The sequence below is a fragment of the Trachypithecus francoisi genome, unplaced genomic scaffold, assembly GCF_009764315.1.
Source record: "Trachypithecus francoisi isolate TF-2019V2 unplaced genomic scaffold, Tfra_2.0 Lachesis_group6, whole genome shotgun sequence".
NCBI classification, from domain to species: Eukaryota; Metazoa; Chordata; class Mammalia; order Primates; family Cercopithecidae; genus Trachypithecus; species Trachypithecus francoisi.
The window spans coordinates 18,721,530-18,736,174 of NW_022681471.1; the positions used below are offsets into that span (position 1 = coordinate 18,721,530).

Below are 14,645 nucleotides of genomic sequence, written 5' to 3' on the forward strand. Positions count from 1 at the left end.
CCAGGCATGGTGGCACATGCCTGTGGTCCTAGTTACTTGGGAGACTGAGGTGGGAGGATCACTTGAGCTTGGAAGGTCAAGGCTGATGTGAGCCATGATCACACCACTGCACTCCATCCTAGATGACAGAGAGACTCTGTCTCAAATAAATACATAAAATAAAAAGTCATCTCTTCACCCTTACTAAATCTGTTCCTATCTAACAATAGCTTAATGGTTGTGCATGCACACTGACTGGTGTATAGGCTGCTCAGGCTGCCATAATCAAATACCACAGACTCACTGGCTTAAACAACGCAAATGTATTTTCTCAGAGTTTTGGAGACTGGAAGTTCCAGATCAAGGTGCCAACCAATTTGATTATTTGAGAGTGCCCTCTTCCTGGCCTACAGAAAGCCTCCTTCTTATGAAATAGGAAAGAAGAAACAGCAGCATCCTATTCTCACATCCTTTAACCAAGGAAGCGCTGAGATGCTAGTAAAGTCTTGTATCAAAGCAAACAAATGCCACAACATTGATTTGTCTTCTTTGAATCGCCATTCCTCCTAATATCCACTAGGTCAAAACTCTGCCTGGGAGACTAGAATACAGACACTGGCCTACCCTGTCCTATTCTGATTGCAGGTTCACAGGAAAATGGCAACTATGTCCATTTAACTCACTCTCTACAGTATTGTTGGGCAGAGAAGCATTTAACTTCTTTTGATGACGATGATTATAGAGAAAAATGAAATATAAATGGCTACTGACAAGTCTCATTGTAGCAACTTTTATAACCCCATTATTAAGGAGATGAATATTTTCATATTCCTGAACAAGAGGTAATAACATGTCTAAAGCCTCTTTGCCCCTCACTTATTTTGTTAAAATGCTATTCTCATTTATTCTCCATCTTTTCCCCCTTGGTGTGCATTAGTTACTATGGAAACATCAGGATACCATAGTTTGAGCTTATCAACATTCTCAAGTTCTATTAGAGTATGAAGGCAATTTACATCAAGGTGTTGGAGAAGGGGGTTGTTGCTGAGACTTACAAATGAATGAAAGAGAAAATAAAATGTATGGCACAGCCAGACAAACACAGGCCTTATTCAGACAGCACCAGAGAAGCGTTAGGAGTTCATCTCATCTGCCCAATTTATCTACCAGAATCCTGACTATAATCAATGAGGTCTATCAAGTAAAGATACTTACGTATAACAATACCACCATGGGTTCTTTCAACTCAGAGCTTTAGCAGAAGAGTTTTAAAAATTAGTTGAGTGACTGAACAACACACACTACGGAATTTATTACATGCACATTACTGAACAATTGACTTCATTATAAACAAATACACACACACACACACACACACATACACACACACACACCAAGTACCTCGAATATGAAGTCCACATTCCACCATCAGATTAACCAGCCTACATGTATCTGTATCTATTCTTTCCACCTTTGATCCTATTACAATATATGAGAGTCCCAGAAGAGTTCAATCACTTTTATGATTTCAACTACCACCCATATGCTGAAGATTCCCAAATAGATATTTTGATCCCAGACCTCTGCCCACTTGTGTGTGGATATCTAGTATGTATCTCCACTACAGTGCCTCACATACAATTAAAACTGAATTTATCTTGTGTATTAGTCAAGGTTATTGAGGGTTCTCCAAGATATATATATAATGAAAGAGACAGAGATTTATTATAAGGAATTGCTCATGCAGTGGTGGAGACTGAGAAGTCCCATGATGTGCCATCTGCAAGCCAGAGATCCAAGAGAGCTGGTGGTATAGTTCCAGTCCAAGTCTCCTGAGAACAAGGAGAAGCAAGGTGTAAATTCCAGTTCAGTTGCAAGAGAAGACCAGCGTCCCAGCTGAGAAACAATCAGGCAGAGAAAATGAATTCTCCCCTACCCTGTCTTTTGTTCCATAAAGGCCTCCAACAGATTGGAAGAGACTCACCCACACTGAGGAAAGCAATCAGTTTTACTCAGTCTACCAATGTAAGTGTTAATCTCATCTACAACCACCCTCACAGACACCCCCAGAATAATATTTAGCCAAATATCTGGACATCCTTTGTTCCACTCAAGTTGACACATAAAATTAACCACCACATCATCTCCCCTCTGGAACTAGGTAGTACCCCATATTCTTTACTCCAGTGGTGATATCACATCCGCCCAATCACTCAAGATAGAACTCTTCAAATCACCTTTGCCTCCTCCCTCTCCTTATTCACTGTATTAAGTTAATCACTAAGTCCTACAATTTTTTTTTTTTTGATACAGTCTCGCTCTGTAACCCAGGCTGGAGTGCAATGGGGCAATCTTGGCTCACTGCAACCTCCGTCTCCTGGGTTCAAGAGATTCTCCTGCCTCAGCCTCCCGAGTAGCTGGGATTTCAGGTGCATGCCGTCACACCCAGCTAATTTTTTTGTATTTTTAGTAGAGACGGGGTTTCACTATGTTGGCCGGGCTGGTCTCAAACTCCTGACCTTGTGATCCATTTGCCTTGGCCTCCCAAAGTTCTGGGATTACAGGCATGAGACACCACATCCAGCCAAGGCAGGGACAAATTTGAGGAATTTTTAAAAATATATATATATTTTGTCCCTGCCTGTATATTTCTGTCACCCATGCCGGTGATCACAGTTCACTGCAGCCTCAACCTCCTGGGCTCAAGCTATCCTCCCACCTCAGTTTCCCTAGTAGCTAGGACCACATGGGCACTCCACCACCACCATACCCGACTAATTTTTTTAATTTTCATAGAGACAGGATCTCACTATGTTGCCCAGGGTGGTCTCAAACTCCTGGGCTCAAGTGATCCTCCCACGTTGGCCCCCCAAAGTGCTAGAATTACAGACATAAGCCACTGCACCTGGCTTATATTCTTTTTTTGACATTATCTATTAATGCTATGAGAGACAAGTAATTGTTTTTGAAACAGTCTCACTCTGTCTCCCAGGCTGGAGTACAGTGGCACCAACATGGCTCACTGCCACCTTGACCTCCCCAGGCTCAGGTGATCTTCCTGCCTCAATCTCCTGAGTAGCTGGGACCACAGTTGTGCACCATCACATCTGACTGATTTTTGTATATATTTTGTTGTTGTTGTAGAGATGGGGTTTCATCAGTTGCCCAGACTGATCTCAAACTCCTGGGCTCGAGGGATCTGCCCACCTCAGCCTCCCAAAGTGCTGGCATTACAGGTGTGAGGCACCATGCCCAGCCAGAGATGAGGATTAAGCTCAATTCCACCATTCCTACCTTCCATCCACTCCTTCCAATAAAGTTGTAGCATTATTTTTATTTCCTCTAATAGGAATCTTTTTCACTTTAAATAACATATATCCACTTATATTTTCTGTTTAATCAACCATAGATAGTATCTCCTTAACAACTTACTTTGCAAGATGAAGATATATTAGTGTTCTATCTTTCTCTCTAACTCTCCTTACCCCTACCACCCAACCTGCATCCATTTCTCCACTTCTCTATTTTCACCCTTTTCCAAGCCATCATCTTAACAAGCCAGGTGCTCCAATGAACCACCCAGGGAATGGTGATGAAGTGAATGAGGACAAAGTGATGGTAAAGCAGCTTCATGGGTAGGAAACTCACATCTCTAAGAAATGCTGTGCAGAATTCGTTAGCATCTCTGAATTCTTGGAACATAAGAAAAATCGCACTAAAAATCCACCTGTCCTCCCCATGAATGACAGCGAAGAGCCAGTGCCTTCAGAGGACTTTTGTACAGCTGTACCAAGCCACCAGTCACCCAGTACAAGCAGCGACAGTCCCAAGGAAAATGGTGGCAGCTAAGGGGACATAAAGGAGAAGCTGGGTGCAGAGTCTGTCTTACACTTAAAGACAGAGACTGCCCTACCATCCACACCCCAGAACATAAGCTATTTACCCAAAGGCAAAGTGGTCAATATTAATGTGACTCTTCAGGCATCACAAGGAGACAAGGGAGTGGTAAATCAGTTGAGCTCATATGTGCTGCTGGCCCCTCTGCCCAGCGCCAACAGCATCTTTTCAACGACAGCAGATCCAGCTCACTGAGCAGATCTGCATTCTAGTGAACTCATGGGCCTCCCACATCCTCCACTCAGGCTAGTACCCTGAAGACCTTAGATAGCCACATGTCCAAGCAAGTTTCTGCAGCTGTGGCTTTGCTCAGCCAGAAAGCTGGAAGCCAAGATCTGTCTCTGGACACCTTAAACAAGCCAAGCTATCTCACCAATTTCCCTTCTGCTGCCAGCTCTGTGACCCCATGGCTGACACCCTTCACCCGGAAGCTGGATAGGACACATGTGATCCTGAACATTGTGTCTCAGCTCCCAAGTGCTTTGCTACCTCGGGCTTGGGTTCTGTGCTCTTCCAGAGTCCTTTCTCTACTGTGGCATTATACCCATCCAAGAAAGAGAAAGATAAGCCAACAAACATCTGAGATGTATGTCGAACCCAAAGACGAGGCCATCCTCTACAAGCACAACTGTAAGAACTGTAGCAAGGTTTGGGAGACTGGTACCTCCTTGCAGATCCATTCCCACATGCATACTGGAGAGAGACCCTTCATGTTCCCTGTGTGTGGTCATGGCTTCACCACCAAGGGTAACCTGAAGGTACACTTTCATCAATATCCCCAGGTGAAGGCAAATCCCCAGCTGTTTGCCAAGTTCCAGAACAAAATGGTGGTAGGCAATGGCACCCCATGCACTCTCTGTACCTGTCCCCATAGATGAATCCAGTCTCTCTTTAGACAGCAAACTTGTCCTTGTAACAAGGACCCCCTCCATAGAACTATCTCAAAATCTTTCTTCGGGCGCTAACCCCAATGACCACATGGGTAGCTCATTGCTGGGCCTTCTCCAGAAAGTGAGAGTGGACCCACACTCCCTGGGGTGGGGCCAAACCATAATTCCCCAAGGGTTGGTGGCTTTCAAGGGAGTGGGACCACCAAGCCCGGGTCAGAGACCATGAAATTGCAGCAGCTGGTAGAGAACAGCAACAAGACCATTTCTGACCCCAGTGAATGTCTCATTTGCCACCGAGTCTTAAGCTGCCAAAGTTCCTTCAAAATGCATTACCTCCCTTGGGAAAATTGGCCTCCATACCTTGTCTACACAGTCCCTATACAGGGCTCCTGATAGGTAAGTAAAGAATGTTGCTTTCTAATAGGCTCAGGAGCCCCAAATTATCTTGGGACCTCAAGAGAAGAGGAATTTACCCAACTCATAGGTATTTGATGGTACAAACCCATAGCTGGGTTTGGCTTTAAAAAAAAGTCTTACCTGGCCAAAACTGTGGTTCATGCCTGTAATCCCAGCACTTTGGGAGGCCAAGGCGGGCGGATCACGAGATCAGGAGATTGAGACCATCCTGGCTAACATGGTAAAACCCCGTCTCTACTAAAAAAAAACACAAAAATTAGCCGGGTGTGGTGGCACGTGCCAGTAGTCCCAGCTACTCGGGAGGCTGAGGCGGGAGAATCACTTGAACCCGGGGGCAGAGGTTGCAGTGAGCTGAGATTGCACCACTGCACTCCAGCCTGGGCAACAGAGCAAGACTCCATATATATATAAAAAAAGAGGCTTATCTAAGATTCCTTATGGAACAGAGTTCTGTCAAAGACAATTTTAAAAGCTTAGTTAAAAATAATTATTCTTGAAGCCAAGGCAGGTGGATCGCTTGAGGTCAGGAGTTCAAGACCAGCCAGGCCAATATGGTGAGACTCCGTCTCTACTAAAATATACAAAAATTAGCTGGGCGTGGCAGTGTGTGCCTGTAATCCCAGCTACTTGGAAGGCTGAGGCCCAAGAATCACTTGAACCCAGGAGGCGAAGGTTGCAGTGAGCCAAGATCATGCCACTGCACTCCAGCCTAGGTGACACAGTGAGACTCCATCTCGAAAAAAAAAAACCTAACAATTATTATTATTATTGCTGCACTTTATACAAATAATCAGACCAAGTATAATAAGCAAATCAGTCTTACCATGATTTGTCTTTAGTAAAAATGGGAGACTGGAGAGAGAAAAATTGTTTCAAGAACGATGATACACCTGTTATTAGATTATAGTCTCATTCGTTGTTTTTAAGTTTTTCCCACAATTTAGACTAACCGTACTTATTCCTGTGAACCAACCAGTGATCTCTGGCTGCTGCTCAGAAGAAACAAGAGGGATAGGTAATGTAAAAATCTGGGTCAGTATTCTAATTCTGGGCACATATTAGAATCAGCTAGCGACACCATATCCATACTGCTGTTGTACTCTTTGTGTAGGAATGCAGGATAAGCTTACTCAACATTTTCTTAAATTGAATACTTATTACAGATATCACCTTTTGTCAGAACTCAAGAGTTATGGATGGCCCTCACCATACTTACACTTTCTGACTGAGTTCCTCTCTACCCTGAATACAAGAGACCCTAATAGGTAGGCAAGAATATCATTGCCCAATACAGCCTGAAGAAGTTACAGAAGATGGATCTTCGTCTCTCTATAACCCTTAAGATTAAGGGTTCCCGACCAGGCACGGAGGCTCACGCCTGTAATCCCAGCACTTTAGGAGCCAAGGCTGGCGAATTACCTGAGGTCAGGAGTTCAAGACCAGCCTGGCCAACATGGCGAAACCCTGTCTCTACTAAAAATACAAAAATTAGCCAGGCATGGTGGCATGCACCTGTAGTCCCAGCTACTTGGGAGGCTAAGGCAGGAGAATCACTTGAACCCGGGAGGCAAAGGTTGCAGAGGGCCGAGATCGCGCCACTGCACTCCAGCCTGGGTAACAGAGCAAGACTCCATCTCAAATAATAATAATAATAATAATAGATTAAGGATTCCTTTGTAAAAGGCAGGGGAGAAATATGTCAGAGGTGTTCAAACCAGAGTGCCTCCATCTTGAATAGGGGCTGGGTAAAATGAGACTGAGACCTACTGGGCCGCATTCCCAGGAGGTTAAGCATTCTAAGTCACAGGATAAGATAGGAGATCAGCACAAGATACAGGTCACAAAGACCTTGCTGATAAAAACAACATGTGGTAAAGCAGCAGGCCAAATCCCACTCAAACCAAGATGGCGAGGAAAGTAACCTCTGGTCCTCCTCACTGCTCATTATATGCCAATTATAATACATTAGCATGCTAAAAGACACTCCCACCAGCACCATGACAGTTTACAAATGCCAAGGCAACGTCAGGAAGTTACCATGTATGGTCTAAAACGGGGAGGGACCCTCAGTTCTGGGAGTTGCCCAACCTTTTCCCGGAAAACTCATGAATCAACCGCCACTTGTTTAGCATGTAGTTAAGAAATAACCACAAAAATAGCCAACCTGCAGCCCTCAAGGCTGCTCTGCCTATGAAGTAGCCATTCTTTTATTCCTTTACTTTAATAAATTTGCTCTCACTTGGAAAAAAAATACATTACCACACCCACACTGGGGAGAGACCCATCCAATGTGAAATTTGTGGCCAACATTTTTCTACCAGAGGCAACATAAAGACACTTCTCAGGGTTCACTGAACCAACTTATCCATAAGTACATACCCCATTAGTCAAAAGAAATTTACCAACATGGTCATGTTGCAACAACATATTTGGATGAATGTGGGCACTCAGATTCCCAGCATGCCCCCGCCAGAGAATCCCAGTGATTTTAGGGGTCCTGAGCCAATGATGGTCAGTGAGAATGGTAATACAAGTGCCATCTGCCATGATGATGTTGAAAGAAGACACCACTGTGGACAAAGTCAGCATCCAGGATGCCCCCAGTAGCTACTCAAAGGTCCTCATACCTCTTCTTAGCATCCACTTAATATCACCCACCCTAGGGTTTGCCATGAAGGCTTCCCTAGCAGTCACCAGGAAAGTGGGTCCTGTTCCTTCTGGCCTGCAGTGGCAGAGGAGCTGAAAAAACGATTTAGTGGAGAACAACAGTTTAATGACTCATTCTCACTGATGGGACACCAGAACTATTAGCCAACTCCAGATGCTGTGGAAACCACATCCTTCCAAGCACGCTCCCTGGCCAGTAGCCAAGCAGAAAGCATTATGTCAAAGTCTCCAGATGCTGGGGGCAAAGCTGAGCACCCCAAGAACAGCCACACTGAGATGGGCCACCTCCCATCAACGTTTTTCTGAGCCCAGTCAACCTATGTCAAAGTTCAAGTTTTGACAGGCTTGGTGACCAGCGCTTGTAATCTCAGCTACTAATGAGACTGGGGCAGAAGGATCACTTGAGCCCAGGAGTTCAAGGTTATGGTAAGCTATGATTGTGCCACTGCACTCCAGTCTGTGCAAAAAGGAGAGACTCTGTCTCTAAAAAATAAAAATGAAAAGTTGACGTTCCTGGTGATACAGCTAGGAGACAGGGAAACACTGGGTAGAAGAGGGTAGTTCCCCAGCAAAGGTCCCACCCTCAAGCCTGGATACCCACAGCCCTAAGTGAGAACAGGCATTCCTGTTTTTGTGTCAAAAATGTTGCCTTTTGGCCCATCACACCCCCTATCCTGTACCCATATAAACCCCAAACCAGAGGCTCCAGAAGCAGGAGATGAGGAGATGAGCAGACAAATGGCAGAATGGCACGGCACAGGAGAGAAGAGAGGAAACATCAGGAGGAGTTTGGCTGGGGATGGTTGGAGAATCAGCCACTGGATGGCCAAACTCCAGGGGAAGATCATCTTCCCACTCCATCCCCTGTCCAGCTCCTCATCTATCCCACTGACAGCCACCACCACCACCCAATAAAACCCTGCATTCTCCATCCTTCAAGTCCATGTGTGACCTGATTCTTCCAGGATTCTGGACAACAACTCAGGACACAGAAAGCTGTCACACTGGCCCTCTGCCTTTGCAGAAAGGTAGAGGGTCCACTGAGCTGATTAACACTTAAGCCATCTGCAGATGGCAAGGCTAAAAGAGCGCACTGTAACACACGCCCGCTTGGGCTCCTGCACCTGTCTGTCTGTTTACTCCCTCTCCTGTAAGAGGTTTGAGCAGCAGTGGCGACCAAACAGACAAGCCACACCCCTGTCACACGTCCTGTGAGGGGGTTCAGGGAACTCTCCGCTTTCACTGGCACATTTGTTGGATCCTCAATCATGTCCCTGGTGTTAGTGGCCCAGCCACACTGACCAGGCCAAGCAACACAGCTGCACACAGTGTGAGAAGAACTTCTCGTCCACTAGTGCTCTTCAGATTCACAAGTGGACTCACACTAGAGAATAGCCTTTTGTGCGCAGCATACATGGGCAAGCTTTTACCGCCAAAGGCAACTTGAAGGTCCACTGTATGACTCATGGAGCAAACAATAACTCAGCACACCAGAGAAGGAAGCTAGCCATTGAGAACACTATGGCTCCATTAGGTAATGGAAAGAATCTCAGAAATGTTTCCAGGAAATCCTGGCCCCTTCAGTGAAGGTGGTGGAACCAATACACCAACATGCTCAACAGTGGTCTTGCCAGGAAGACTAGCAAGATCTCTATAACCCAGAGTGGTGGTGTTCCCACCCTCCCAGTTTCTGTGGGGGCCAACTCTGCTGTGAATAACACTACTGAGTCCAAGATGGATGGCTCCCAGTCAGGTATCAATGCCAATGTAGAAAAACCAGGTGCTACTGAGACTGTTCCCACACACTGGTTCCCTCACTTCCTGGAAGAAAACAAGATTGTGGTCAGCTAAGCTAAAGGGGAACTTGCCTGGAAGAAGAAACGTAGACAGAGTGAAATGTCTAGACCAAGCTTGTTCAACCCTCAGCCCGCAGGCCACACGCAGCCCAGGGCGGCTTTGAATGTGGCCCAACACAAATTACAAATTCGTGAAGTTTCTTAAAACATTCTGAGATCTTTTGTGATTTTTTTTTCAGCTTATCGGCTATTGTCAGTGTTCGTGTATTTTATGTGTGGCCCAAGACAATTCTTCTTCCAAGGTGGCCCAGGGAAGTCAAAAGTTTGGACACCCCTAGTCTAGACTGTGATTTTTATTCTTTTATTATTTTTTATTTGTATAAATTTATGGGGTACAAGTGTAATTTTGTTACTTGCATAGATTGTGTAGTGGTGAAGTCAGGGCTTTTAGGGTATTGATCACCCAAATAACCTACATTGTACTCCTTAAGCAATCACTCATTATCCACCCCTTGCCTTACCCTTCCAAGTCTCTGTTGTCTAACATTCCACACACTGCCTCCATGTGTACACTTTATAAACACTGGCTTGTTTCACCAAAGTCAATGGCCTCCAGTTCCATCCATGTTGCTGCAAAATACATCATTGTATTCTTTTTATGGCTGTGTAGTATTCCATTATGTAGACATACCACAGTTTCTTTATCTAATCTTCCGTTGATGGACACTTAGGTTGATTCCTTATCTTTGCTATTGTGAATAGTGCTGTGATAAACCTACTATTGCAGGTGTCTTTTTGATACAATGATTTATTTTTCTTTGGGTAGATACCCAGTAGTGGGATTGCTGGATAGAAAAGTAGTTGAATTTTTAGTTATTTGAGAAATATCCATAGTTTTCCATAGAGGTTGCACTAATTTACATTCCCACCAACAGTGTATAAGAGTTCATTCCCTTTTCTCCCCATCCTCACTAACATCAATTAGTTTTTCTCTTTTTAATAGTAGCCATCCTGACTAGTGTAAGATGGTTTCTCATTGTGGTTTTAATTTGCACATCTCTGATGATTAGCAATGTTGAGCATTTTTTCATATTTCGGTTGGCCATTTGTCTTCTTTTGAGAAATGCCTATTCATGTCCTTTGCCCACTTTTTAATGGGATTATTTGTTTTTTTTGTTTTTTTGTTTTTTTTAAATCCCATCTCCTCCTCCTGTTTTCCTTATTCTTACTGATATGCACATGATGTTTACAGATGGCAACCTCAGGCAGTTCTACAATCACAATTGTTATGCTGCTTTGCAAAACATAAAAACAAAAAATTAAAAATCAAAAAAAGAAAATATCTATACCAAAGCAAATACAGACTGTAATTATTTTTTAATTTTGGAAAGAAGCAAGTCTTGAAAGTAACTTTGTACCTTCCAACAAACTATATACAAAGAAATTCTGTACAACCTATAGTAACTATTTCCCAAGACTGTCGCCTATTTCAGGGTGGAAAAGTTTGAACTTATTGAACCACAATGGGAAAGACAACTACTTAGCTTAATGGGGTGGGGAGGAGTACTGTATGCTTCCATGGTAACTGTCTGCAAGTAAATGGACAAGGTCATAATCTATTTAGGGACCTGTTTTGTATGTCTCCCAACCCTGTACCCATCTTTTGTTTTGTTTTGTTTTTTTTAAAGTACTTTCAAAAATAAAGCAAAAAAAAAAAAAAGATTGTAGAATTACAAATTTCTCCAACTTTTTTTGTTTTCTAGATGGAGCCTCGCTGTCACCCAGGAGGCTGGAGTGCAATGGTGCAATCTCGGCTTGCTGCGACCTCCACCTCTGGGGTTCAAGGGATTCTCCTGCCTCAGCCTCCCAAGTAGTTGAGATTACAGGTACCCGCCACCACACCCAACTAATTTTTGTATTTTTAGTAGAGACGGGTTTTCAGTTTCGCCGTGTTGGCCAGGCTGGTCTCAAACTCCTGGGCTCAAGTGATCTGCCCACCTCGGCCTCCCAAAGTGCTGGATTACAGGCGTGAGCCACTGTGTCTGGCCTCCTTTAACTCTAGAACTTTAAATAGGATGTCCTCAAATGGACTTATTTTAGTTGTTAGGGAGTCAATGTTTGATATTTAAATACAGTTCAGTGGCAGCCACAAGAGTTTGAATGTATTCCACACACTTCCCTTTGCCTTCCTGAACACCAGAAGAGGTGGGCCACAGAGCAAGGAATCTCAGTTGACTTAATTTAGTTCACCAGTGCCTACTCTGTTGAAGAACTGGATTTTCATTCCAGAGGAGAATCTCATGGGAAGAGTGTTTCCTTTCAGAGGGTCACATACTAATTTTTAAAAAATATAGTGGAGGCCGGGCGCGGTGGCTCACGCCTGTAATCCCAGCACTTTGGGAGGCCGAGGCGGGCGGATCACAAGGTCAGGAGATCGAGACCACGGTGAAACCCCGTCTCTACTAAAAATACAAAAAATTAGCCGGGTGCGGTGGCGGGCGCCTGTAGTCCCAGCTACTCAGGAGGCTGAGGCAGGAGAATGGCCTGAACCCGGGAGGCGGAGCTTGCAGTGAGCCGAGATCGCGCCACTGCACTCCAGCCTGGGCGACAGAGCGAGACTCCATCTCAAAAAAAAAAAAAATATATATATATATAGTGGGTGCAACTTATGCCAAGTAATTATGCAGATTTTTTGCCCTGAGTATTGCATGAAGGCTACAAAGTTGGAACAGGCAAATCCTGGGTATGAAAGCTTTCATTTAAATACTTCACTTTTTTTGTAGCCATAGTCTCTCTTTTCCTATTTTATGACCACTGAAGTATTCCCAGGCCCTGTTTGTTTGTTTGTTTTTGAGACAGAGTCTCACTCTGTCACCCAGGCTGGAGTATAGTGGCGCGATCTCAGCTCACTGCAACCTCCGCCTCCCAGGTTCAAGGGATTCTCCTGCCTCAGCCTCCCAAGTAGCTGGGACTACAGGCATGTGCCACCAAGCCTGGCTAATTTTTTGTATTTTTGGTAGAGATGGGGTTTCACTATGTTGGCCAGGCTGGTTTCGAACTCCTGACCTCAGGTGATCCACTGGCCTTGTCCTCCCAAAATGCTGGGTTTGCAGGTGTAAGCCACCATGCCTGGCCTCTGCCTTAAACCTAAGTGTTATTGGTGGAGGGTGTCCAGGTTCTTGTTGTATTGGACAAAACAGAAAAAGCAAGGAAAGAATGAAGCAACAAAAGCAGATTTATTAAAAATGAAAGTATACTCCACAGTGTGGGAGCGGGCATGAGCAGCGGCTCAAGGGCCCAGATACAGAATCTTCTTGGGTCCAAATACCCCCTAGAGGTTTCCCATTGGCCACTTGGTGTTCACCTCATGTAAATGAAGTGGTAGCCCGCAATCACTCTGATTTGTTGCTGCCCGCAACCAATTTTGAAGTTACAAAATTACACTCTTATGTAAACCTGTGATGGTTTTTGCAACCAATCAGAGGTACTTTCAAATTCCCATCTGCCAGGCAGAAAAGATGGAGGTTTGCAAAGGGAATAGTCTCCGGTCCTTTTATTATTTAGGTGTGGAAAGTTGGGGTTTCCCTTTCAATTTAGTTCCAGGAAGTCAGCATGAACCGGCCTTGGGTTCCCTGCCTCTAGACCCTATTCTCCTGCTTCATAAGAGTTGATGTTGAAACCCCGTCTCTACTAAAAAATACAAAAAAAAAAAAAAAAAAACTAGCCGGGCGAAGTGCCAGGCGCCTGTAGTCCCAGCTACTCGGGAGGCTGAGGCAGGAGAATGGGGTAAACCCCGGAGGCGGAGCTTGCAGTGAGCTGAGATCCGGCCACTGCACTCCAAGCCTGGACTACAAGCCAGACTCCGTTTCAAAAAAAAAAAAAAAGAGTTGATGTATTGGTGGGAACAGCTGGACATGTAAGATGTTTTCGTGATTCCTTTTTTTAAATCACCTTTTGTATATGTAATAATACTGAGCAAACAATGAAGTTTTTAAACCTAACTTGTGAGTGTAGAAATCATTCCCCTCTAAGTAGAAAGCCCTTATTGAAATGAACATCAAAACTGTTACCCAAAGTTTTGTCTCTTAGTTACTGCATCTGACTTGAGGATACAAAATGTTTTTTGTCCAGTTGTGCCTTTCCTTCTGGAATTGTAAGTGAACACAATAATAATACCTCTTTATGCTGTTAAGTGGATATGTTACAGAGAACACAGTAGTGTTTTTCCACTGTTGAACTAATGATGCTTTGTGAATGTACGATCTATGGAGAATCCCCTGTAGTTGTACCTGCTGATGCTGTCTTGTCTGTTGGGAAGACAATTTTGCATATTTTTCTCTCCAAAATAATAATTATACCATATATTTACAATCAGTATTATAGTAAATGTAAATGAAATAAGTACTGCACTCAAACGTAAGGGATAGACTGGGCGTGGTGGCATGGTGACTTATGCCTGTAATCCCAGCATTTTGGGAAACTGAGGTAGATCGCTTGAGCTCAGGAGTTCGAGACCAGGCTGGGCAACATAGCAAAACCCTGCCTCTACAAAAAAAAAATACAAAAAAAATACAAAAAAAATTAACCATGCTTGGTGGCACATGCTTTTAGTTCCAGCTACTTGTATGGCTGAGGCAGGAGGATTGCTTGAGCTTGGGAGGTCGAGGCTGCAGTGAGCCATGTTCACACCACTGTACTCCAGCCTGTCTCAAAAAAAAAGTAAGGGATTATCAGGCTGGATTTAAAAACAGGATCTAACTATATGCTGTCTAGAGCAGAAACTTTAGATTCAATATATATACTATAAATAGGTCGAAAGGATGGAAAATAATATACCATGCAATAACCATGAGTGACCCAGCTATACCAATGTATTAGTTTTCTATTGTTGTGTAACAAATTATCACAAATTTAGTAGCTTAAAACAATACCCATTTATTATCTCACAGTTCTCTAGGTCATAAGACCAGGCAGGTTCTCTACTTAAGATTTCAAAAAG

The 14,645-nt window shown here is 44.0% G+C and overlaps 1 pseudogene; it reads left to right on the forward strand.

Moving 5' to 3' along the window:
* The first annotated feature begins 738 nt into the window (after nt 1-738).
* Nucleotides 739-9,701, forward strand: LOC117078445 (annotated as a pseudogene).
* The last annotated feature ends 4,944 nt before the right edge of the window (nt 9,702-14,645 follow it).